General features: G+C 39.4%; 1 long non-coding RNA gene across 3 annotated transcripts; it reads right to left on the bottom strand.

Moving 5' to 3' along the window:
• Positions 1 to 5,013: 5,013 nt before the first annotated feature.
• On the bottom strand, positions 5,014 to 26,292 carry LOC130838553 (uncharacterized). Of its 3 annotated transcripts, none has more exons than XR_009049692.1 (5): positions 25,198 to 26,292; positions 21,484 to 21,629; positions 20,011 to 20,076; positions 16,567 to 16,673; positions 5,014 to 15,385 (listed from the first exon to the last, which is right to left on the bottom strand). It is a non-coding gene; the product is annotated as an uncharacterized LOC130838553 (long non-coding RNA). The 3 variants fall into 3 exon arrangements; XR_009049691.1 differs by having other exon boundaries at positions 21,484 to 21,606; positions 25,066 to 26,290; XR_009049690.1 differs by having other exon boundaries at positions 21,484 to 21,606; positions 25,198 to 25,679.
• Positions 26,293 to 26,603: the final 311 nt, after the last annotated feature.

Here is a 26,603-nt window from a genome sequence, read left to right as displayed (position 1 = left end):
CTAAAGGAGAAAATATATGTTAACACATGCACAATAATATGCTTGTAAAAAAATTAGAATCATTAAGGGCTCTTCAGTTTTGACTAGAGATACTTTTTTAGAATTAAGGCTTTAGCTTTAGTCCCAATAAATTACAAGCCAAAAGAGCATTTGCTTAGCGTTTTATTTTTGAAAAAAAAGGAAAAAGAAGCAATATGATAAAGAAGAGAGGGAGAATTCTCAGGATATTATCACAATATAGGCATCACTTAATAAATTATGAACTTAAAATGAGGCCTGTTTTAAACCTGATTTTCTTTTCTAAGGAGTATTCACCTAGCTGCCTTAGTTCCCAGATAAAAGGCTCAGAGTTCCCCTGTCCTGGCTAGAATCAGCTTCTGCAGAGCTCTGCTGAGTAGAGAAGTATGTGGAGGGGAGGAATTACAGCAGATCTGCCCCATTTTACCATCCATGGGCTAGAATCCAGAGAACTGACAGGTTAGGGAATAAGAGTTTTCAGCGAGGCAAGGGTTGCTTACAAGTTAACACACAACTAGGTATCTGACCGGTTAGTGGGTCCCTAGAAGTCCTTTCTCATGCCTGCCTATATTCTCATGAGTTCCGTCACCTGGTTTCCAAGTCCACAGAAGTATAAAAGCACTAAATTGAAGGGCAGAGGGAAGGCTACCAGCAGGGCAAATGAGAAACACAGGTGACAGCCACTGAAGAAAGAAGACTGGTTTAAGAAATGCCCATGAGAATTAAAAACAAAAAACAAACAACAGCAAAAAAAAACAAAACTAAAAACAAAACAGAACACCCAGGTCCTTTAATGAGAGCTGAGTTATGCAATGCAATTCTTACTGCAGACCATGAGTTATTGTCAAAGTTCAGTGAGACTCAGTATCTTTTTTTCAAGATAAGGGGGAAAGGTATGGTCCATTTTAAGAAGGTTTCCATCACAAATAGTTAATGTTCCTTCTTAAAACTTGGCTATCTTGAATAACCGACTCCCTGAGGGTTCCAGATTACCGTGGTTTTTACTGTAGTTAGATAGTTTTATGGTTAATGTACTGTGGTATAAATAAATATAGCTTAGCCTAAGCGTCTCCACTGAAAATATGTATGTCATAAAATGACAAATAAAATGGGTCAATAACCAAAGCCACAGTAAATAATTCCAGCACTAAAGTACATAACATTAGAATAAACTAAAACTAGTCCTCTTCAACATTGACAATAAATATATTCAAAATGAAAAACAAAAGTGTCCAAAGGTAAATGGGGGGAAAAGAGATATAAAATTGCTAATTTATACTCTTTTGATAAAATCTAAATAATCATACACTCATGAGAAGAGACTGTAGGAGAAACAGACCTAGCCTATGCATCTGGGTGAGGATCTAGTCATATTCTACACCATTCTAATTTGATTTCACATCATAATGACCTAGTAAGTGCTCAATAACTTGCTGTTTATCAGAAATATAATTTGCAAGTGGTCTGGTTGTCATATAAATAAAAGAAGTGAGATACTGGGACTATCACCAACTTTTCTTGAGGGTATTTAGACCTCTAAGACATGAGGAAAGGGAAAGAGTTTGAGATTGTAAAGGAAACCACTCCATCACTGGCTGTAAAACACACGTTGATTTTGACTGCATCTGGGGGCAAAAACTGCTGGGTGAAGAATGTCCCATCCTGGTTATTTTTCAGAGTAGGAGACTGTGGCTAATCTGAAGATACTCCACATAGCACCAGGAGATGATGGGGACAAAGTCAGAGTCCCCCTCTTACAGCTCCCCTGGCACAAGCCTTGCTACTGGGTCGTCTCATTCAGTCAGGCCACAAAAGAGGTCCTAATCTGTGGCCTTGGGGAAATAGGATGGGAGGGTGACCTCTATGGAGCCCGTGGTGGGCAGAGGGAGGTGACAAAGGATATCAGAGCATTTGCAAGCCCCTTTTACCTGCTTCCCTGATGCTGATGGTGTCAGGGTTTTAGTAACTCCGTTGTCTTAGATGTTACTGTACATGGCTATTTGGTTTGAATGTTTTCATAGCGTATATGACCATTGAGCCATCTGAGGCAGGTGTACTTGTCTTTAATGTCTACTGGCCTAATTTATGCGTTGCTATGCTGTCTACCACTCTGTTATCTCAAAGACAGGAAATCAGTAAGCTGTGCAGTTTTTCCCATAGGGTGTGAATTCTAGGCAGTACACTAGGCCATGGACATGGGCATCCTCTAGGTCCCCAGCCTTACCCCAGTTTGTGAAAAGCTTAAATCTACTTTCCAGGTCCAAAAGCCACATAGCTCCCTGAAACACAGGCAGAGCACCAAGGATATCACCAACTCGCTTTATGGCAAGGTTTTAGCTCTCATATAGTTCATAGTAAGAACCTCATGTATCTGTCTCATAAAGAGCTGGGTTAAGGATTAATTTTACAAACACTTACACATGTTCAGTATACACCATTCCATCTTCACTCCACCAATAAAGGACATTTCAGGCCACTGCAACTGATTGGCAAGTGGGGGCATATTACTCATTGCTGATGCTATTTTGAAGGGAAAAAATCCAGGAATTTAGAAACTATAAAGGTAAACTTAGTGAGGCCTTGAAAGGCTATTTAGAGACAGGGCAGAAGAAAGGGGACATTTTCTTTCCTTTGAGCAGGGGTTGGCAAACTATAGCCCATGGGCTAAATCCAGCTTGCAGCCTGTTTTTGTAAATGTTATTGGAACACTTTTGTCAAAGTGTCACTGGAACTCAGCCACACCCACTTGTCTATGGCTGCTTTTGTGTTACAATGACAAAATAGTTGCAACAGACATTGTCTGGCCCACAAAGCCAAAAATATTCATCATCTGGCTCCTCTGAGAAAAAGCTTGCCAAGCCCTGCTTTAGAGGCTTGAGAAGGATGGGACCCCCAGGAAAGCTGCCCCAGGAAAGCCTGAACGTCAGTGGCCTCTTCTCCTGTCTCCCCCCAGCTCTGAAGCATCCAGATGCTAGTTTCAGTGTTATTTAGTAATTGCTTCTACCTAATGGCCTGAAACACATCCCCCTTTCCAGTCGTGTGATGCCCAATGGAGACACAAGAACATGAGATTGTCAGAAGTGTGGCTGAATCTGTAAGTTTCCCATCCAGCTCCACACTCACTCACTCGAGTCCAGTCAACCTGGGTCCACCTCACCTGTGCATCTGACATCAAATGCAGAAACCCCCCCCAAGAGGATGATGTTTAAGGATATGTGGGACTTCACCAGAAAAGAGAGGAGGGAAAGCCTCCCTAGCAGAAGAGGCCACAGGTGCATACTTGTTGCATATGCATGATGGAGGTGCATAATGGAGGTGGCAGTGCACGCTGTGATTTACTCTGTGAAAACCAGCCGCTGGAGAGAAGGGTGCACAGGCTGGAGTGGCAGAAAACAGTGTGAGAGAGGTCCTCTGGTCAGGTGGTGAGCAGCCTTGGAGTGGGGCTGAGAAGTTGAGGAGCATTAGGCAGAAGGTGTCTCTAAAGGATTTAAACAAGGGTGTGACATGATCTGATCTCCATGTTAGGAAGATCACTCTGACAGCAGGGGCAAGGTTAGGTGGTGGTGGGCAGCGGTGGTGGAGGATGTCTATGCTCTCCCATATGCCGCTGTATCCTCCGCCCCCCACATCCAATCTGAAAAGCCCTAATCACCCTTTCCTGTGCACTCCAAGCCGTTTGACCCTCTTCCCCTGGGATCTCAGAGCACCTTCTGGACAACTGCAAAAATGGTGTAATTCCCAGCCCCAAATCATCATTTTCTTGACTGCCTCCTAGTCCCATGCTTCTCCACCCATCTGTAGTGAAGGGCCACTTGCTTGTTGTTGTTTTGTTTTGTTTGTAATTTCCAACTTTCTGCTGACCAATATTTTTGTGAAATATAAAATCGTGCACTTGGATATCATGGCAAACTCAAATCGCTATATAGGTTTCTAAATGCATTCTCTTATATTTGGTATTTATCTTGTCACAGGCTGATAAATGTTTGTAGATTTCCAGTTTCTGGTCCAACACATAAGGAGCTTAGATGTCACCAACTCCAATCTGAAAAAGTAAAAAACTGAACACACTGAAAAATCAACCAATCTTGTGAGATCCATAAAAGAAGAGAGGTTACAGGGCAAACTTCTGCCCCTAAAATTGGAGAGAGAGACAGCTGAATGCAGAAAACCACAATTTACTAGAGCAGAAACCCACAAGCAGAAACCTCCATGGGAACCAATGCCAGGGCAGGAGAACCCAAACTATAATTGACCAATTGCTGAAGGCTCAGTGTGGATAACTCTGAGAGGCAAAAGTTCCAGGGGGACCCAGTCACAGGGAGTTCCCCACACTTTTATGAGTTTTACCTCCAGGAGCTCAACCAGGTTCTCACAGTGACTGTTCAGGAAAAATCCCCTCATGCTTCTGGCAGAGGGAGGAGAAAAGGAATCATTTTCAAATGTGCCAGAGCTTTCTTCTTAACAAGATCTGCCCACGGGAGAAACTATTTTAATAGAGCCTAACCTGCTAGGGTTTTACCAGAGCCTAAGTGACCTGAGGGAAAAGAAATACCCACTTCCAGCTGGCTCTAGCCTTCCACAGGGAGGAAGGGAAATATGTAACTCCAGCCCATTCTAGCCATCCTGTCCTACATAAGCGGGCAGCAGACTGAGAAGGATTGTAAAGTTCAGGCAAGAGGTGCAGGCTCATGAAAAGAGACCTAATCATGGGTCTGTCTCATTCACTGCTGGTGAGAATGCAAAACAATACAGCCACTTTTGTAAGTCTGGTAGCCTATAAAACTAAATACCCTTACATATGACCCAACAGTAGCGCCCCATGGTATTTACCCAAAGGAGCTGAAAATTTATATCCACACAAAACCTGCACACAGATGTTTATAGCCACTTTATTCAGAACTGCCAAAACTTGGAAACAACTGAGATGTACTTCATTAGGTAAATGGATAAACTCTGGTACATGCAGACAGTGAAATATTATTCAGCACTAAAAAGAAATGAGTTAGAAAGACCCATGAAAAGACATAGAGAAACCTTAAATTATATTACTAACTAAAAAAAGCCAATCTGAAAAGGTTAAATAAGTACTTGATGATTCTAACAGCACGACATTATGGAAAAGACAAAACTATGAAGACAGTAAAGAGATCAGGGGCTGTCAGGGATTAGTGGAGAGGAATGGATGAGTAGGTAAAGCACAGAGGATTTTTAGGGCAGTGAAACTACTCTGTATGATACTCTAATGGTGGATACATGTCAGTACACATTTGTCCAAATCCAGAGAATGTAAAACACCAACAGTTAACTTTAATGTAAACTATGGTCTTTGGGTGATGGTGTCAATACAGGTGCATCAACTGTAACAAATGTACCACTCTGGTGGGGAATATGGACCCTTTTGAGCAAACAAGTCACAACTCTATTTCTTAGCCACTCAGGAGCTACTGTCCACATATGCTCCAACTCCCTGCTCTGAAGAACAATTCCAGCAGCCCCACCTCAATAGAAAGTCAAGGCAACCTGAATCCTTTCTTTCTCTTCCTCCTTTGAAAATGGCAGTGCCCTCTGGAGGCGTAAGTGTTCTTTTACATGGGATTTGAGAGTCATTTAAGCTGTCTTCACAATGTATGTCAACTATATTAAATAGACACAGACAGAAATATCATAAAAAGCTACCTTTAGGATTTATAATCCTCCAGCTAGACTATAAACTCTGTGAGGGAAGGACCATGCCCACTGTGGTCTCTACTTGACAGCCAATGCTGCCCAGTACCCAGTACCCAGTATGTGCTGAGTAAGGACTTGTGGGTGAATGTTGGAAGTAATATGATCCAGATAATGTTACTTACTAATCACTTAAACATATGTTGTAATCCAAACTCACCAAGTTTCTAAAAACAAAAATATTCTCCAGTGCTTTTTTCCAGGAAATGTTTTACCCCTCCCTCTCTATCTATAAATCCCTCTGCACAACTGAAATTTAGTATACTTAATCCACTGAACGGTTTAGGGGACAGCTATAGCCAGGAACATTCACTTTCCTTCCTTTATATCCTTCTGAACCCCATCTTTTTTAAAAAGCAAACATTGCCCAATAATATTGAACAGTTCGTCTCAGACTTGCTTTTCACAGGACCGTTACAGCTGTATCACACAAGAAAAAAAAGGGAAAACTCATTTAATAATGAAAGAAAACATTTTTTTTTTGAGAAATCTGCCTTTCAGAGAAAAGAAAATGGACCGCTCTGAAAGAACAGATTGTGTTCCCTGCCTGCTACTAGATTGTGAGTTCCAAATCCCCTGGGTATTCTACTAGGCCCGCAAAACCAACTGCTCGGCCCACACTGTCTTTTCTCCGGTTAGACCTCCTTCTCCCAGGTTCCATGCCTCAAAACACCACCACCACGACCTAACTGCTGTAGCCTTCTCGACACCATTGTTGACATGCTTTTCCTTTACCCTCATATGGAACCAGTCAGTCACACGTCCTTTTATTTCTAGCATCTTAGTATCTCCCATCAACCCGCTGGCATTGCTCCTTCCTCTGGCCACTTTCTCAGCTCCCACAGCTTTTCTCACCCGCGGACAGTTACTTGCAAAAACCACTGAACTAGTCAATGCACTCCCCATGCTGCCACCGAAAGTAATACCTCTGCGACGCAGAGCTGATCAGGTGAAAGTGAAATGAAGTCCCAGCTGCACTGTTCGGTGTATAAACCGCCCTTCGCAGCCTGGCCCCTGCCTACTCTCATCTCATCTCTCTCATCTCCTCATGCACCTCTCCTGCTCCTTTCAAACTGCCAAATGCACCACGCTCTCCCTTGTCTTTCTTTGTTCCCTCTTCCTTCAGGGCTCAACCCCAATGCCCCTCTCCTCTGGGAAGCCTTCCTTGATTTTGCCCACCCTCTGTCAGGCTTGGCTGGGGAATCTGCCCCTGTGGCCCCACAGCACCTGGCCTTTCCCTCTCATCGTGCTGTGCTGTAATGGTCTGCTTTTACCTCTGTAGCCACAGTAGACGCTAAGCTCCAAGCTCCACAAAGGCAAACACTGCCTGCTGTTCACCATCTCCAGGCCTGAGCCCAATGCCCACTTTGTTGAATTCTGGGAATATATTGTATTCATATTTGATTCCCTGGATTTATCACAATGTTAAAACCCAGCAGGTATGTATAAATAATAATGAATACATGGAACATTCTATTGGTTAAAATTCAGTTTTGAGATTAACATACTTTAACTTGTTACTTGTACCCATACTGGATGCCAAAATGTTTGCATGTGTATAGATGGCAAGTAGACATTTATTTCTGACATGTACAGAATAAAATATTATGAAGAATACAGTTGTGATACAAGCATCTGTAGACTGAATTTCCAGAATTGCAGACAAACATCTTCAAGTTGGCAGCATTTGCTCTGGAGTCCGTCGAACGATCCTTATTACCACTTACTAGCAAGGCATTTCATCTTCCTGGGATTCAGTTTCTTCACGTGAAAAACACATCTTCTCCAGCTTAAAAAGCCTCCAAGTGGAAGCTGCCTGCTATTTTTATGCACTGAGTTTGAAAGGTGTTTTGAATAAAAAGACTCCTGGAGAAAAAAAATTACATAGTCTGCTAATGTGCCTTGCAACTGACACTTCAGTATATTCATACATAAAGTTTAAAGATGGCAGGTAGGTTAAGGTAATTTAGCAATAAGTTGTTCTAAAAACATTTTGTGGAGGAAATATATATAAACAATTATAGACAAAATTATAAAGTGCCTGGTATTTTAAAAGAATATACAGAGAATACAGCAATCACAGCAGAGTCAGGAAGTCTAGTGGTAACCAACCTATGATTTGCAGTATTTGTAAAAAAAATTTTTTTTAACTGTTTAAAATAGCATCATTTTCTTTTTCTTTTTTTTTTTAAACTGTTAGATAAACAGTATTACAAGACGATTCTACATTGCTGGGTCATTATGTGTACTCAGAACTTTTAAGTCGCCCACCTAATGTAGCATTTCCGTAAAACACAATTCATTTTGGCCTCTTCATTGGCAATGGCGGCACTGGAATCTGTATTATTACGTACAAAATCCTGAGTATCTTAATTTTGATGTCTCTTATAACCACTTTGATCAAATCTATGATTTATATAAATTTAAAGAAACTCTAATACTCCCTTAGGTGGCTTCCTTTTTCCAAGCTCCTGACTTAAAGGGCCTCAGTTATATTAGAGCATCCTAGTTTAGCCTCCTAAAATTGGATGCATATTTAGAAAAGGTTCTCAGCTCTCTTACTATCTTAAACACTTAGGGAAAAAAAAGCACAGAAATATCTATATTCTATGTACCATCTTGTAAATGTACTCTTTATGTAACTTTTATCTATATTTGATCTTGCAGTTTTAATTTTGGAGCTCTTCTAAAAGAACTTTGTTCTTTTATTTTAAGCCTAAAATAAATAAAACAAAATATTATGGTCTTAGAGATTATGCATTTAAGACATCAGAAAGGAACAAAATATCTTATTCCTTATCAAACATAAAAGGGGGAAAATAATACTGTTTTTCACATACACACACACACAGACTGAGCCTCATGACCTAAAAGATACTTCTAAGTCCTGGTTTTAAGAAGAATATCCATTTATTTTTCCATTATTATCCATATTTAAATTCACACATTACTCTAAAGAAAGCATGCCACATTTCTGATTAGTTCCTAAAACACAGGAAGCTGTTAAGTATACTTTGGGGCAGTCACATACTGTTTTGATGCTGATTTCCTGATACTGGCCAGGAAATTCTAGCCAGACCAGATTGCACCTCACTTCCAACAGACCACACTACAGCTCCTTTCCCTCTCCTCCTGATGTCCTCCTTCTCTGTGTCACATATAGGCTTCTTCCCAATTCAAGCCTGCCATTTTCTGTGAGGCCTGCTCCTGCAGTTTCAGCTTTCCTAGTCTCTCTCCTAAATTCTGAAGGTTCTGTATTTCTAGTAACACATACTCAGGTTGGTTTCTATCTCTTCCCTGTTCCCACCCCCCACCCCCCAATCTAAGAACCATAAGAACCATGCAAAGGGATCAGGGCCCGAATTGCTCTTCTTTACCATTAGGGTCCCAGTGCCTAGAAGTGCTAGACAGGGGATCCTTCCCTAGCTGCTTCATGAGTAACTACTGGTATTCAAAGATTCCATATGTCCATACTATCTTTTGTCCAGATCATTTTTAAGGGCAAAGACTATTTTATTATCTTGTCATTTATATCACTGTGGTCATGACCATAATGGGCTAAAGATTAAACTATATTTAGGAGCACTGCATGACTGGGGTTAGGGCCTAGGGCCTCATTCAGAAAGGTTAAAGACTTAAAATATTGACTTTTGTTACAAGGATTACTGTAACCAGTTAATGGCATCCAATGTTTCTAAAAAAGAAATGGAGCTACATCTTCAGTAAGATTTCTAAAATCAATATATATGGTGGAAAATCAGAATAAAAATTATCCTTGAAAATCCTTTCAGTGGATCTCTCCCAAAATATAGCATTGATGGTTTTGTACATGCCTCACTATGTCTCAGTAAGTATAACAGTATGATCTCCACCAGGGTTAGGAACAGAGCTCTTTCTTTCATTAAGCATCATGTAAAGTATCAATGGTTGCCTTTTAGGAGCCATGTACTAGAAAAGATACTTATTGTTTTCTATTTCCTTCTTTTTCTTCCTAAGTGCATATAGTTGAATTAGATGGACATTAACTGCAATCATTGTAAAGGTAATGAATTCATTTTACAAATAAAAACTGCAGGCCTCGGTAAGTTCAAGAAAATTGAAATTGTATCAAGCATCTTCTCTGACCACAACACCATGAGACTAGATATCAATTACAGGAAAAAAACTGTAAAAAATACAAACATGGAAACTAAAGAATACGCTATTAAAAAACCAAGAAATCACTGAAGAAATCAAAGAGGAAATAAAAAAAATACCTAGAAACAAATGACAATGAAAACACAACAACCCAAAACCTATGGGATGCAGCAAAAGCAGTTCTAAGAGGGAAGTTTGTAGCAATACAGTCCTACCTCAAGAAACAAGAAAAATATCAAATAAACAACCTAATAACCTTACACGTAAAACAATTAGAGAAAGAAAGACAAAAAACCCCAAAGTGAGCAAAAGGAAAGAAATCATAAAGATCAGATCAGAAATAAATGAAAAAGAAATGAAGGAAACAATAGCAAAGATCAATAAAACTAAAAGCTGGTTCTTTGAGAAGATAAACAAAATTGATAAACCATTAGCCAGACTTATCAGGAAAAAGAGGGAGAAGATGCAAATCAACAGAAAGAGAAATGAAAAAGAAGTAGCAATGGACACCTCAGAAATACAAAAGATCATGAGAGACTACCACAAGCAACTATATGCCAACAAATTGGATAACCTGGAAGAAATGGATAAATTCTTAGAAAACTACAATCCTCCAAGACTGAACCAGGAAGAAAAAGAAAATATGAACAGACCAATCACAAGCACTGAAATTGAGACTGTGACTAAAAATCTCCCAACACACAAAAGCCCAGGGCCAGATGGATTCACAGGTGAATTCTATCAAACATTTAGAGAAGAGCTAACACCTATCCTTCTCAAACTCTTCCAAAATATAGCAGAAGGTGGAAAACTCCCAAACTCACTCTACGAGGCCACCATCACCCTGATACCAAAACCAGGCAAAGACGTCATACAAAAAGAACATTACAGGCCAATATCACTGATGAATATAGATGCAAAAATCCTCAACAAAATACTAGCTAAAAGAATCCAACAGCACATTAAAAAGATCATACACCATGATCAAGTGGGGTTTATCCCTGGAATGCAAGGATTCTTTAATATACACAAATCGATCAATGTGATACATCATATTAACAAATTGAAGGATAAAAACCATATGATCATCTCAATAGATGCAGAAAAAAGCTTTTGACAAAATTCAACACCCATTTATGATAAAAAAAACTCCCCAGAAAATGGGCATAGAAGGAAATTACCTCAACATAATCAAAGCCACATATGACAAACCAACAGCCAACATCATTCTAAATGGGGAAAAACAAAGAATTCCCTCTAAGAACAGGAACAAGACAAGGGTGTCCACTCTCACCATTATTATTCAACATAGTTTTGGAAGTGTTAGCCACAGCAATCAAAGAAAATGAAAGAAAAGGAATCTAAACTGGAAAAGAAGTAAAATTGTCACTCTTTGCAGATGACATGATATACATAGAAAACCCTAAAGATTTTACCAGACAACTGCTAGCACTAATTGATGAATTTAGTAAAGTAGCAGGATATAAAATTAATGCACAGAAATCTCTTGCATTCCTACACACTAATAACGAAAGAGCAAAAACAAAAATTAAGGAAACTCTCCCATTTACCATTGCAACAAAAAGAATAAAATACCTAGGAATAAACCTGCCTAAGGAGGCGAAAGACCTGTATGCAGAAAACTATAAGACACTGATGAAAGAAATCAAAGACGATACAAACAGATGGAGAGACATACCATGTTCTTGGATTAGAAAAATCAATATTGTGAAAATGACTATCCTACCCAAAGCAATTTACAGATTCAATGCAATCCCTATCAAATACTAACGGCATTTTTCACAGAACTAGAACAAGAAATCTTATGATTTGTATGGAAATGCAAAAGACCCCGAATAGCCAAAGCAATCTTGAGAGGGAAAGACGGAGTTGGTGGAATTAGGCTTCCTGACTTCAAACTATACTACAAGGCCACAGTGATCAAGACAGTATGGTACTGGCACAAAAATAGAAAGGAAGATCAATGGAACAGAATAGAGAACCCAGAGGTAAACCCACACACATATGGGCACCTTATCTTTGACAAAGGAGGCACAAATATACAATGGAAAAAAGACAGCCTCTTCAATAAGTGGTGCTGGGAAAATTGGACAGCAACATGTAAAAGAAGGAAATTAGAACACTTCCTAACACCATACACAAAAATAAACTCAAAATGGGTTAAAGACCTAAATGTCATGCCAGACACTATGAAACTCCTAGAGGAAAACATAGGTAGAACACTCTATGACATCCATCAAAGCAAGATCCTTTTGGACCCACCTCCTAGAATCATGGAAATAAAATCAAGAATAAACAAATGGGACCCAATGAAACTTAAAAGCTTTTGCACAGCAAAAGAAACCATAAGAAAGATAAGAAGACAACCCTCAGAATGCGAGAAAATACTTGCCAACGAAGCAACAGACAAAGGATTAATCTTCAAAATACATAAGCAGCTCATGCAGCTTAACACTAAAAAAGCAAATAACCCAATCCACAAATGGGAGGAAGACCTAAATACACATTTCTCCAAAGAAGACGTATAGATGGCTAACAAACACATGAAAAGATGCTCAACATCACTAATCATTAGAGAAATGCAAGTCAAAGCCACAATGAGGTATCACCTCACACTAGTCAGAATGGCCATCATCAAAAAATCTAGAAACAATAATTGCTGGAGAGGGTGTGGAGAAAAGGGAACTCTCCTGCACTGTTGGTGGGAATGTAAGCTGGTACAGCCACTATGGAAAAGTTTGGAGGTTCCTTAAAAAACTAAAAATGGAACTACCATATATGACCCAGTAATCCCACTACTGGGCATATACCCAGAGAAAACCATAATCCAAAAAGAAATATGTACCATAATGTTCACTGCAGCACTATTTACAATAGGCAGGACATGAAAGCAACCTAAATGCCCATCAACAGATGAATGGATAAAGAAGATGTGGAACATATATATAATGGAATGTTACCCAGCCATAAAAAGGAATGAAATTGATCTATATGTAATGAGGAGGATAGACCTAGAGACTGTCATACAGAGCGAAGTAAGCCAGAAAGAGAAAAACAAATACCGTATGCTAACTCATATATATGGAATCTAAAAAAATGGTACTGATGAACTCAGTGACAGGGCAAGAATAAAGATGCAGATGTACAGAATGGACTTGAGGACACAGGGCTGGGGGGGAGGGGGCGAAGAGGAAGCTGGGATGAAGTGAGAGAGTAGCATAGACATAGATACACTACCAAATGTAAAACAGACAGCTAGTGGGAAGTTACTGTATAACAAAGGGAGATCAACTCAATGATGGGTGACGCCTTAGAGGGCCAGGACAGGGAGGGTGGGAGGGAGTTGCGGGAGGGAGGGGATATGGGGATATATGTATAAATACAGCTGATTCACTTTGGTGTACCTCAAAAAGGTACGAGAGTGTAAAGCAATTATATTCCAATAAAGAGCTTAAAAAAAAAAACTGCAGGCAACATGGCAGTGACAAAAGCTAGAGTCTACCAATTTAGAAACTATTACAATATATCCTTGAACATCAAGTCTCTCTATTAACACTTGGGAAATTTCCCACAAATTTCCCCAAGTAACCTGTCAGCTTTGCAGCATCTTTTCTATAGTGTATATCTACCTTTATTCATTGCAGAGAAATTGTTTACCCTCCAAAAAAGCAATTTTTTTCTCAAAAGTATTTCTCTAAAAATAAGAACAAAATCTGGGTTGTGGAAAAATGTTTTTTGGTATCTAGCTACATGTTATTTAAGACAGTCCGTATGTTTTGGAATCGTAAACAAATCCAGTTAAAGCAAGAATACCACAAAAATGTAGATGTCCTCTTTGTCTCCCCTTCCATACACACAAAATCAATCCTAGTCTTAAAAAGAAATACTCTATCGAATTATCGTATGACCCACAATCGCACTCCTGGGCATTTATCCCAGGAAAATGAAAACTTAACATTAACACAAAAATCTGTACATGAATGTTTATAGCAGTTTTATTCATAATAGTGAAAAACCAGAAACAGCCCTTAAGTCTCAACTGGTAAATGGTTAAACAAACTGTGGGACAACCATAAAGAGAACAGACTTGAAATATGCAAGTTGATTCTCCAGAAAATTGTGCTGAGTGAGAAAAATCAATCCCAAAAGGTTTTATACTGTATGATTCCATTTATACAACATTCTTAAAAAGTAAAAATTATAGAAATGGAGAACAGCCTCGTGGTTGCTAAAGCTAAGGAACAGGAGCAGGAGAGAAGCAAGGATGGATATAAAAGGGCAATATAAGATTCCTTGTGGTAAAGAAAATGTTCTGTATTTTGGCTATAATGATGCCAATGTCCAGGTGGTGATATTGTACTGTACACTATACTATTGGGGGAAACTAGGTAAAGGGTACAAAGGACCTCTCCATTATTTATTATGACCGTATGTGAAATCTGTAATTATCTCAAAATATAAAGTTTAATTAAAAATAAAAAAGAAACACTCTAGCCTGATAAATTTACTCTGCCATATAGAGATCTGAGCTTAAGAATTTATCATAGCACTTTCTTTATAAAAACTACAGAAGTGGATGAAGTACAAATTGGGTAATTTACAAAACAGGCACTCACAACTGTTTCTTCCAGTGTTATCAGCATCTGTGAATCTCCCCAGTTCCCTCATTATGGACTACCTCTGGTCAGACATACCCCTTAACAGTGTTCACATCACAGAAGCCAGAGGCCTGCCTGCCACAGAGGAATCCTTCCGTTTTCCTACAGCTACCACAAAGGCCACAACATGGAATTTCCCAATGGCAAGGCAAACCATCATTATTCAGTCTACCCAAAACTAAGAACTCTGTGGAAGACTAGATGTCAACCTTCTTTATGTAAACCAAACATTCAAACACGTAACAAATGCTCTGCCAGTTAAGATGATTTTTTTTCTTGTATCTGAGTTGAGCTAATAGATTTTTTGAGAAGAAAGTGTTCTATTCCAGAGGGACTAATATAGAGAATTAAAAAATATATATGGATAGGTTTCAAGTCTTTTTTCTCCAATAAATATAATACAGTCACATTAGAAAGTGATTTTAAACCTATTCTAATGATATCAGATTGCCAGCAGAATTGGTATGATGGAGACAGTGATTTTTTTTGGAACCCTCTTTTTCAGGTAAAAACATTCATTCAATCTAATAAAGTCATTTCAGAAAAAAAAGTCAACATATAAAATTGATTTCATTTTTTCTATACTTTGATTAAAACAGATAGCATTTGGTAATAAATACAATGCTAAGCATTTCAAATAAAACTGGTGATCAAGAAGGGCATAACCTTTTTCTGCATGACAACTGCAGATTTAATTGGAAAAATACTGCAATCTATAAATAAGAACGTCCAAAACATATTTCAACCACTTGAGCACTTGATTTTTCCATGTCCTTTGCATCTAGAGTGAATAGACCACAGGAAATTTCAAAGACTGATAGCTGAATCTAAAAGAAAAAAAATCCATTTAGTTGCCATGATCATTGTCACCATCAGTCCCTAATATCTTCTTATACTTCACTGACCTCACTTAACTTTGCCCTGCTGCTTTACGCTTGGGAGAAAGAGAAATCACTAATCAATTATGTACACTAATTAAAAATGCTACCTTTAGGAGGCATTTTAATACCTTAGTAATAGAAGTGAGTATTTCCACTAACTGCTTACTTTTAAACATTTTCGATAACACATTAGCCAGGATGCACCGAACATTTGCCAACACTTAATGCTACAGTCTACATAAACTATCAAATTGCCCCCCAAAAGTGGCAGTACAATTCTGCAACTGGTTGAGGTCACATGGAAAATAGAATTATATGCTAATTTGTTCCTATATTAAGTTTTCATAGAAGGTCAGCCCAAACACAGTAAAATAAATTCTGGAAAAAAAATTAACTAAGTAGATTGGTATGCACCGTATCAAAGTAAACTGTTTATCTTAATAGTTACAAATACAAGAAAGATTTTTAAAACAGGCATTTTCTCCTTTTCAAAAAAAAAAGAAATGTTTTAACCAACCCCAGGCAATGACTTGCACGATTTAAAAACACTTTATCTAAATAGTTTTTCGCTAAAGGAGAACAAGGGCAGAATTTTTTTTTCAAGGGCAGAAAAGAAATGTAAAAGGGCAGAGTATCCAAAAGAGAATAATTTCCCCCCAAAAAGCTTTACTTTATCTACGTATTTATTAAATTTTATTCACATAAATAGTTCCGCACATGTACTATAAAATGAACAGACAGGTTTAAACTAAATGATAGGGTCAGGAGGTGCTTACCATATACATTTATTATTTTACTCCAAAAGAAACTAACAACAATACAGATGTTTTCCTTAACACAGATTTGTCTGAAGAAAATATGCTTCATTTTAAAAAACTATTGAGGAAAAAAATCTATATTTGTTTTTTTCTGGAGGGCATATCTATAGATAGGCTTTATGCATACATAAGTTCTAAGGATACAATATCAACTTAGAAAACTATAAACCAAATCAATGGTTGAAGAATTTGGGCTACCAGTTTCATATATGATGATGGTGCAAGCTTTATATTTCTATTTTCAAATGTCCTTTATAGAAAAAAGGGAAAGAATTTGGGGGAGGGGGTGATGGAGAACTAAGATCTTACAGCATTTGAAACCAAGAGACCAGTATTTTATACAGCATCCAGTTTACTGCAGGACACAACGAAGACGAGTAACAGAGATCATCTGTGTCACACCCTCAGGCAAATTCCTGGGAAAAAAAGAAAACAATAATTTTTTTGTTCTAGAGTCTATCATATTTTCCATTAAAAGACATGTATAATTTTTCATTTTATTGCAACATTTCCGATACAATGCTACAAAAGAACTAGCACTCACAAAGAGCCATCTGAATTTTCTTTAAATCATAACTCATTTTTAATTTCTAAAGGGACTTTACCTATTGCTTTCAATAAAATTGTATTACTATTAGTTACCATAAAATACATTAGGTTCCCATGGAATACCAGTTAGACATCTTCAAATGCTAACTTTTCTAACTATATTACTGGTATTGTTTACCCTATTTTCTCCTTACCAAGTTAGACATGGAGATAGTTAGTCAGGCATAAGATCTTCAGGCTCCTTGATGAACTACAAAATAAAGCTATATACTACTTTACTATCATTCTTGTTTGAAGGACCTTATGTATTAATCTTAATCCATTAAAAAGTTGAGAATCACATTTGAAAAGTGAGGCAAAGTCTGACAAAAATGAAAACATGCACTGATGCTTAAAATATCAGGACTTAAGTAAATTAATCTTCATTCCCACTGAAAGCAATCTGATGTCCAGGGACTGGGAATTATTCTACCATAAAATACGGCACATTAAATACTACAATACACCCATTTGAAATGTCTTAAGATAATTATTATGTCATCTACAAATGATTGTATATAGACTTGTATTTTAATATTCAATACCAGAGGTTCTAATACGAAATATGCTGAAATAGTAAATATATTAAGTTGGTTAAAGATAAGAGCAAGCAAATCAGTAGCTATTCTATGACTAAAAGTAAGATTCCAAACAAGGTTTGAAAAAGAATCGAGAAAAGCAAGGGCAAAATGTTTGGATCCTGGTTATCACAAACAACACTACCATTCCTGATGGCTTGCATATAAAACTCCTTATCTCCACTAGCTAGTTGAAAAGAATGAAAAGCTTCTTACAACCAGCTAAAAAGAAAGTACCATGCTCCTTGAAAAAGCTCATTTTCACATTACTCAGGCTTCATTATGCTAAATCAATATTCGTTTAGTCACTGGGGTTATTGACATATTTTAAAATAAAAGTATACCCTTCAGCTACTGCACTCATTACAGGTAATTTGTCTTGTCAGAGAGCAGGGAATATTATCCTAGTCTTTCAGGGGCTGACAGCCCATGGAAATACCTCCCCATGGTTACAACTGTAAATAATTTTAAGGTAAAATATTGAAAAATCAATGACTGTTTCCTGCAATCTGTCACAAACAAATCAATCATAATCTGTACTGCCAGAGAGTATGATTTGAAGGAGATGGGAGCAGATGTAATTCTTGGCTGGAATCTCTCATTTCAAAATCACTTCACATAATGGTGTCATCATTTAAACACTTAACAGTCAGCGCAACTGCCACTGTAACATCTAGTTGGACAAAACCACAAGGAGGAGGAGGAGAAAATGCCATCACTATTATGTTAACAAACATTTAATTTAAATGGTTACTGCATTAGTAAATTTCAGCTGAAAACAGTTTTACCTGCCCCCTTTCATAGTCTTAAATTAATCAAGGCTGCTTTTTTGTGTACTAATGCTTAATAAATTAGTCCATGACTAAAGCACGTACTCCTTTTAACAGTCCATGTATAGAGAACAAAATTTGGAATTAATAAATAAAACATTTGGATTGTAGAATATCTATAATTCTGTCTATATAACAAAGACAAAAAATAGTGTCACAGATGTCAAGATTATACTTTTAAAGTAGGTTTAAAGGTCTCAGTTGTCCAGATATTAAATTTTATATTTTCCTTCTATTAATATTACATTTCAACTTTGTAATACTGTAGCACATATTAGAATGACCATCAAGACCTAGTCAACTCAAAAATACCCTTGTATTCCATACACAAGCTATACCATAGATTGATATTTTAAAAGCTGGAGTAATAACCCAAGTATATGAAGTGTAAAAGTTGGTCAAGGTCATAACATTGAATTGTTCTGCAAATGTAAACTGCCTTCCAAGTAATCACTTTTATATCATTTTTTTTCCTAGGCTACATGTTAATAGCTCCTTAGCTGCTTCCAACCTCTACCTAGGCAAGAATAAAAGAATCTGAGATTGGTATATTTCCTCCTCCTGTCGTATTAACCAAAAACATCATTTGATTTAAAGATTAAAGAGTCTTTTTCTTGAAGATTTTTGTTTTAAATGTATACCAGCTCTTTAATGGAATAAACTGATATTAGCTACTACTGTTGCTTACCAATTTCCCAATTATATAATTAGATATCATAAAGCCCTTTATTATTACATTAATATCCCTCCATAGATATAGTTCAGGGAGTAGATATTTTTGATGACTAGAAAAGTATATCATTTTTCTTAAAAAGGAAAAAAACTGATATAAATACCATTATACACTTTAAGCCTTTATAAACATTCTTAGACATAGCAATTGATAAGTTTATAAAAAGGCTTGACTGTTTTTAATTTAACTTGCATAGACAATGTAGCAACATAGCATGAAAAGTTGGAAGCTTTTCTTATTGATACAGATTTTTCGTTTTTAATTTTTGTTGTTCAAGAATCTTAGATTCATTCTTTAACACCAACATTAGGTTTTTGAAACTGGAAAAGCATGTGGGGAAATGATCAAAGATCTCATCCAGAATAAAACAGAGTCCTCCATTCCATGTGAATCCCTGCAACAGCTGCAAAGAAAGCAGCAAGCCAACGTAGTGAAAGTATTACCCATAGCCTAGGATTACACAAAAAATGGAAAGGGACCTAAGCTGACAACGAGGGAAGGAACCCCGTGTGTGGGAGCTCCTGGCCTCCAGTGCACTAGAGCAGCCCAGGCTGGGCCCAGCGAGCTCCTTGGCAGAGCCCTGGAACCAGTTGTCAACCAGCAAGTCTCCCACTCAGAGCTGGGTGGCGGCTGGAGGTAAACCGCCCTGCAGAGACTGCTTTCCCCCAGAGAAAGCAACGAAGCCTGGGAGGTAAATGAGGACAGCTAAGCAATGCGTTCAATGCCTGCACATCAACCACAAACTAAAATGACATCTACTAGAACGGAGTAGGCCACCATCACAGACCTAATTCTCAGAAAGAAGCTATTTTAAGGGTGCTGAGTATGCCTAGATGAGATTTCTCAGCTCTCCCAACACAGCCTATAACTCCAGGAGGAGCAGCTCAAAAACTCAGCACAGGAAAATCAGATTGTTTCCATACCCCAAATTTAAAGAAATTGCTGTCTAGTAGATAAAGTTCTTACATGTAATAAAGGCACAGGATTACAGAGGAAAGTATTCTTTTAAAGGAGATAATATTACCTCCCTATCTTCAGAATCTCCTTCTTCCAATAGCCAGTACAGTAGCTCCATTATGGACTGTAGATTCTTAAAGAGAAAAACAGCAATAGTTAGCTTCATCTTTCCTACCACTTCCTTCCTTCATTGAATTACAATTTAATTACCAATACTTCAATTGATTTTATTCCTGAATGATATATTTCTCAAAAAGCATACTCTAGCCATTTCCACTAGAGAACATTTAGTATAACCTTCTCAATTAATCAACCATAACCTATTACTGTTGAAAGGACATGCTTTCTTCATATTTTCAAGAGTGGGGAGCCCCCCTCCACACACTTATCTTATATAAAAGGAGTATTAGTTTTAATAAATTTGAATACCAGTAATATATAAGAAATAAATATGAATCTTAATAATAAATTTTGGCTAAGAAGATATAAAACTCAACCAATTTGCATATATGTTTAGATTTTTCCTATATTCATCCTTAGGAGGGAAAAAAAAATCTAATCCTCCTGTCTTTTAAATTCAACAAGTTTACATGTGGTTAAAAAAAACCAAAACAAAACCAGAAGCTAAGCTTAAAGGCAAACAAAGAGGAATCAGACTGCTCACTGTTTTAACACTTTCTTTATATTTGTGTGTTTCCAAAGTTGCTGTAATGCTTCAGCTCTTGGTCATATGTGAAACCCCATAAAGCCCAACCAGTGATAGGAGAACACAAGTGTGTTATTTAAAAAACAATTATATATTACATTACTTCATATAACATTAAAAATCACTTTAATGCCTTTGAAAGTATTCACAGAGAAGCATTTATTCTATTGTAGGCTGTACTAGAGTTGCCTTCTGTAGAATTAGCTTTTTTTTTTTTGGGGGGGGTCATCCAACCACTTTTACTTAAGAAAATACTCTCTATCACTCAATCCAGCACTTTGCTCTCCCCAGTAGACAACACAAATATTCTGCACGATTTCTTTCTCATAGCTTTTCTCATCTGCTTGTATTCAGCAGCCCCTATTTTGATGAGAAGTGACAAGTTTTGTGCACACCTGTATATCTTTTGTCATTAAAAGAGTTTAGTACCCATGACCAGAGCTGATACTCCCGCTAAATTTATTCTTATAAGAACTGGGGTAATGAAAATAATCAAAAACTGTAATTTGGTATGAACATTCTTTCCTTTAAATAATAATTTTATTTCTATAACATATAACCTTAGTCTTGATTTTTGTGAAAAGGACTGAGTTCATAAATTTTACTATCCAATGATATCATTAAAAAATAAATCATTCAGTGCATTTCCATCAATCAAAAATTTTCCTACTTAATAACACACTGGTAAAATTTTAATAATCAAAGGCCTCAAGTGACATTCTCTACATTCTGTACTTAGACCATCCCTGTTACCTATATAAATACTTTGGAATACAGACGCTGATGCTATTTTGGATTTACTCCACACATAAGCACAACTGTGCAGACACTCACTTGCAGATGAGCCTGGGGATGCGCAAGGACAAATTTCAGCCAACATTTGGAGGAACCCCAGAGTTCAGAAGTAAACTTAGCTGAAAACATCCAAATGTATTATGGAAGCATCATACTTATAACCTGCACAGAAAATGGACATGATTCTGTTTAAGGAAACACAGAAGTCTGGTTAAATACTTTGGGGATATTAGATATGACTATCTAATCTAATTTTTTCCAAGGTATCACTCTGTATTACCGCAAATAAACAAGTAAAGACTGTATCAAGGTGTGGAATCATTGGCCTGAGGAAAGGCTAGAAAAATGGATCACATAAATGACAACCGCAGGAGAAAATTATACTCTCTTCTCCTGAACAAATGTTAAGTGCATCCTTGCTAATAAAGATTTAAACTTTAACTACATTTGAATATACTGGTTTTCAATTTTGAAGCATCTAAGTTAATTTGCCAAGCTAAATCGGTGCTTAGGTATACTCTAGTTATAAAAATACTGCAGATTTATGCAGAAATAAGCCATGAGTATCACACTCCAGAGTAGTGCTATGAAAGCAAACCAGAGTCAGTACTCAACAAGAAAAAAATAATCCCAAGATTTTACATCTTCTTAGAGTTGTATCAGCTGCTATTCCATTAAGGACAATTACTCTTTATAAAACAGCTAACATTTATACCAAAAAGATGTTAAACTACAGAAGCCAACACAATGTAGATACTGAAGGGAAATATACAAAGATACTGAGATATTACCACACTAAATAGGCTGTGCTATCTCAGAGTTAAAACACTATTGCAAAATATGATAGTTTTCGTAACCTATTTTAAAGAACATGTTTAATTCACTCAGCATTACATGATCTCATTTACTTGCACATTACTCACTGAAGAACACTGAAATTTTCCCCGAGATTTCTATACTGTAAAAATATATTGTATTATTATATATTGATAATTACTGGGCGTTATTTATTAAAACAGATGACAGGTAATTAGCTCACATTCCTATTTCATTTTAACAAAGCATATCAAATTTGAAAATAATATGGGTAATAGCATCGCGATGCTGATCTTAGCTGCCAGAAAAAAAATTTTGTTGGGGGAGTTGGGGGATAAGTAAAGCAATTATCTCAAAATTAATGCTCTTGTTTTAGTTTCAGGAAACAAATCTAAGTCAGTCATTCTTTGATTTTAGTTTATCATGTAATTCTATGCAGCTAATTATCCTTGGAGTCACGAATGAGCTGTGACTCTACACCTGGCCTCTCCGATCATAATGCCTATGGCCTCCTCCACTTTCATTTCCTCTTTCTACAATGAGTTTTAATATTAAAGAAAAACACTCACACATCTTACATACACACTGATGGACAGCCAGCTTCCAGGAAATCATGAGCAACAAAGAGAGGGTGGAAATCTTAATGCAATACTTATGTTGAACAGTATTAGGTGCTGGGTAAGCCAAGGGGTAATATAATCAACAGCATCCAATCCTGCTATTGTTTTGGCATTCAGAGAACTGAAGAAAAGGACAGTAATATTATTTTAGTGGTCATTCAGGTTTTGATTCAGATCCTTAAACTAATAAGAGTCTAACTGCACCATCTTCACTTGCTCATCAATTCAAAAGCACAGAACCATGTTTTGGAAGAAATAAAACAGTTTTCTTCTATGTCTGGAAATAAAAACAAGGCATTCCATAAACAATGTAGCTAACTACTTGACGACAAGACAACAAGAAAAAAGAAATTGTTTTAGATCATTAAAACATTCTAGGAGATTGTTTTCTAAAAAAATGATGGGACATAAATTTCTTATATATTTACCTTTTTATTACATTCCTGTTTCTGCACTTTAAGCATGCCTTCCTCTACATATTTTTCCTGAACACTAATAAACGTTTGCTTAATAATATACTATGCTATTTATGCTTTTCTATCTAAATCAGGAACCATTATTCCACAAAGATAGAGCACAAAGAAAGCCAACAAAGGCATTGCCAGAAAGCCACAAGTAGCATTAATACATGCCAGAACACTTAACATTGAACTATCATTTCTCTCTAAAACTTCTGCTGCCAAAGTGCTCACAAAATCTGGAAGCTCAAAGAGGTTTCTAGTGCAATTAAATTCTCCAAAAGCAAAACTGTACAAAAATATGCCGCCCTTCTTATGTCACCATTTATAGACAACATTTTCTTGGGATCTTAATTAAGATAACGATGCACACCTGTGTCAACATTCGCTGGCAAGACAGCCTTATCAATCATAATCCTTTAAGTACACTCCAAAACAGCAAAGCGAGATGACAGAAGCAATCTGTTGCCTTTCCTAGCGTCAGTGTTGTGTCTCTCCCACAAGAATGATGAGATCTTTAAAATACAGCAGATCTACTTTTATGAGTCTTTAAAGTTTTAACTGTAAACAGTTATTACACTAAATAAGCAGGAATAACTTCTTTTGCACTTGATTTAAACAATGACAACTGTACAGCCAAAACTCGAAGAGCGAGCTCCACCGCCATGTCTTAGCGATACAATTGTGGATCCTATTTTAAAGCTCTAAATTTTAAGTTATGCATAACAGGATTCGTGCAGACATGACAAACCAATAAACCCTTAGGAAGTTTTAAAATTAGAATTTTTAAAGTCTTTCATTAAGAACAATCAGGGCATACCTATCCCTAGTGTAAGTTAAATTGTTCGGAAAGATACAAATTCAATACTAGTAAGCCGAAAAGAAAAAGAATCGTTTTGGTAACCTGGAACCAGAGGGAGTTACCTCTCACCTCTGCTGGGGGAGAAAGCTTCCATGACAAGAGACGAGTTAAACTACTTCTAAAAGTAAGCAGGCTCCCAAACAGCAAAGCTGGAAAAGGGTGTGGGGGGAAGAGGAGTGTAGGGAAGGGAACGTAGCAGTATCGTCACTGCTACCAAGACTAAAAGTTAAAACCTCCTGTTTACCAGCAAAAACGTGAAGGCTTTCACATGAAAACGGAGAAAACCCGCCAGATGCTATCTGAATCCCGTCTGCCTGCTCATGATCAGCTCTTCCCTTTCACATATGAACATGAGTCTCTCTCTGATGATGGGCGGCCATGGCCAGCCGAGCAGCAGAGCCATCAATGTGCAAATAAAGCAGAAAATAGAGACATCCTTAAGAAATGAGTCTCAAATTTGACGTAGAGCGGAGGTGACAACCACAGCAACAGAACCATAAATTCTAAATGCCTCGATATCTTGCAGGATTCTCTCCAGCCCTTGACACCAAAAAGAAGACAGTAGAAGACGACGAGGGGGGAGGGGGTGGTAAGCATAGTGTGTGTGTGTTTGGGGGGCTGGGGGTGAGGGTGTAGCTTAGCTGCCCAGAGTGGCAGGATGATGTAATGAGGATGTCTGTGTTGACAGACTCAGATTCTCCGAGGCACAAACCTCCACGGCTGCATTTCAGAAATCAGCATCCTGTACGAGAGCCGAGAGGGTGAAGCAGCCGCGCGTGGATGGAGGGGACACGCCCACGCCCGCCCGCCCGGGGACCGTCACACGATGAGAAGCCCGCCCAACGTTCACGCGGCCCATGCCCACCTGGCGCCCGGAGGCGCGCGGGGCACCGCGGCATCCATCCGGTCCACGAGGGGACGCGGACGCGGCTCGAGAGGCAGGAAGCCCGGCCGCGACGGGGCGGGGACGCGGTGGCACGGGGGACCCAGGGCTCACCTCTCCTCCGCGGTGCGGGCGCGCGAGCCACGGACGCTCCCTCGTGGCTGGCGCGAGCCCCCGGCTGGCGGCGCGCGCGGGCCGCTACCGACCGTTAGCGCGAGGGGCTGCGGCGGCGGCGGCGGCGGCGGCGGCGGGCGGAGCCGGGGGCGGGCGCTGGGGAGCTGAGGGGCCGTAGGAGGCGGGAGCGAGGCGAGCAGGGCGGGGACGCTCCGGGGCACTCCCCGCGACCACCCGGGCCTAGTCCGAGCCCCGGAGGACACTGCCCCTTGGCTGCCTGAGAGGCCGCCACTGGCCGGCTGCGCGCGCTCCGGGCGGCTCGGCTTCACCTCAGTCTCGGCCGGCTCGCTGCCACCTCAGCCCGGCTGTGCCAGCCACCACCTCCGCCAGCTTCCCGTCTCCATGACAATAGGGCGCCGACGCCCCGCCCAGCCCCGTCCCCTCGGCGCCGTGACTCGAAGGGAAGCGAGCTCACGTCGCCGAAGGGCGGAGCCAATAGGGGACAGCGTCCAATTAGAGGTGAAGGCCAGAAGGGACGGGGCCGGGCGGATAGAGAGGTTGCACGGGAACGTCCGCCTGAGAGGCGGAGCCTGGGGGAACTGACTGGGGGGAGGAGTCAGCGCGCGTGCGTGAAGTCGCTCTGCGGCGAGCGTGCGGATGTGAAGCGTGGGTTTCTGTGTGGGGTCTGGAGCTCACAAAGTGCATCTCGCCTGTCAGAGTCATCGAGGGGAAGTTTGTGCATAGGCATACTTCGGCTTCTGTGTGACCTCATTACAAAAAGCTACAAAGTCCCCGACCTACTGGGCTCCAGCGGAGTGCCCAGCACTGTGCCAGCCCCTATCCTGGTTCACCAGCGCCCCTGTCTGTCCCAGAGTTCGAGTGCTTCTGAGGCGTGTGGCGGCGCGGGGTGGAGAGACAGGCAAAGGGTCTGCTTTGTAGTCTAACTGTGTGGCCTTCGTGGGCAAGGGCTCGGCCTGTGACTCAGCTGTGTGTGTCTGCCTTGCCAGCGCCTCGCTGAACAAACGGTGGTTGGCGCTGCTCCGCAGAGGGGTAGCAGTGGAGCGTGGGCGGGTGCGAGAGTGAGTGCGAAGGGGAAGAGGGCTCGCATCCTCCACCACCTCCACCACCTCCTCCACCACCTCCTCCACCACCACCATCACCACTGCCACCACCACCGCCACCGCCGCCGCCGCCGGCCTCTCGGGGCGAGCTGCGGATGGTGCAGAGCCCCGAGAAAGCGAGGCATTGCAGTAGGGGGTGTAGTGGGGTCCGGAGAACTACTCCGGTGTAGCTGCTTCTCCGTCTGGCAGCTCTTGGCCACTGCCTCTCTAGAGAAAGGCTACCCCGTGGTACTGGGTCCCCGGTGCCTCTTCCCTCGCCGTCTGGCAAGGTGTTGGTGGAAGGGA

The sequence above is a fragment of the Hippopotamus amphibius genome, chromosome 16, assembly GCF_030028045.1.
Source record: "Hippopotamus amphibius kiboko isolate mHipAmp2 chromosome 16, mHipAmp2.hap2, whole genome shotgun sequence".
NCBI lineage: Eukaryota > Metazoa > Chordata > Mammalia > Artiodactyla > Hippopotamidae > Hippopotamus > Hippopotamus amphibius.
The sequence above is the reverse complement of the archived record's forward strand: the minus strand, read 5'-3'. Positions and strand labels throughout refer to the sequence as shown.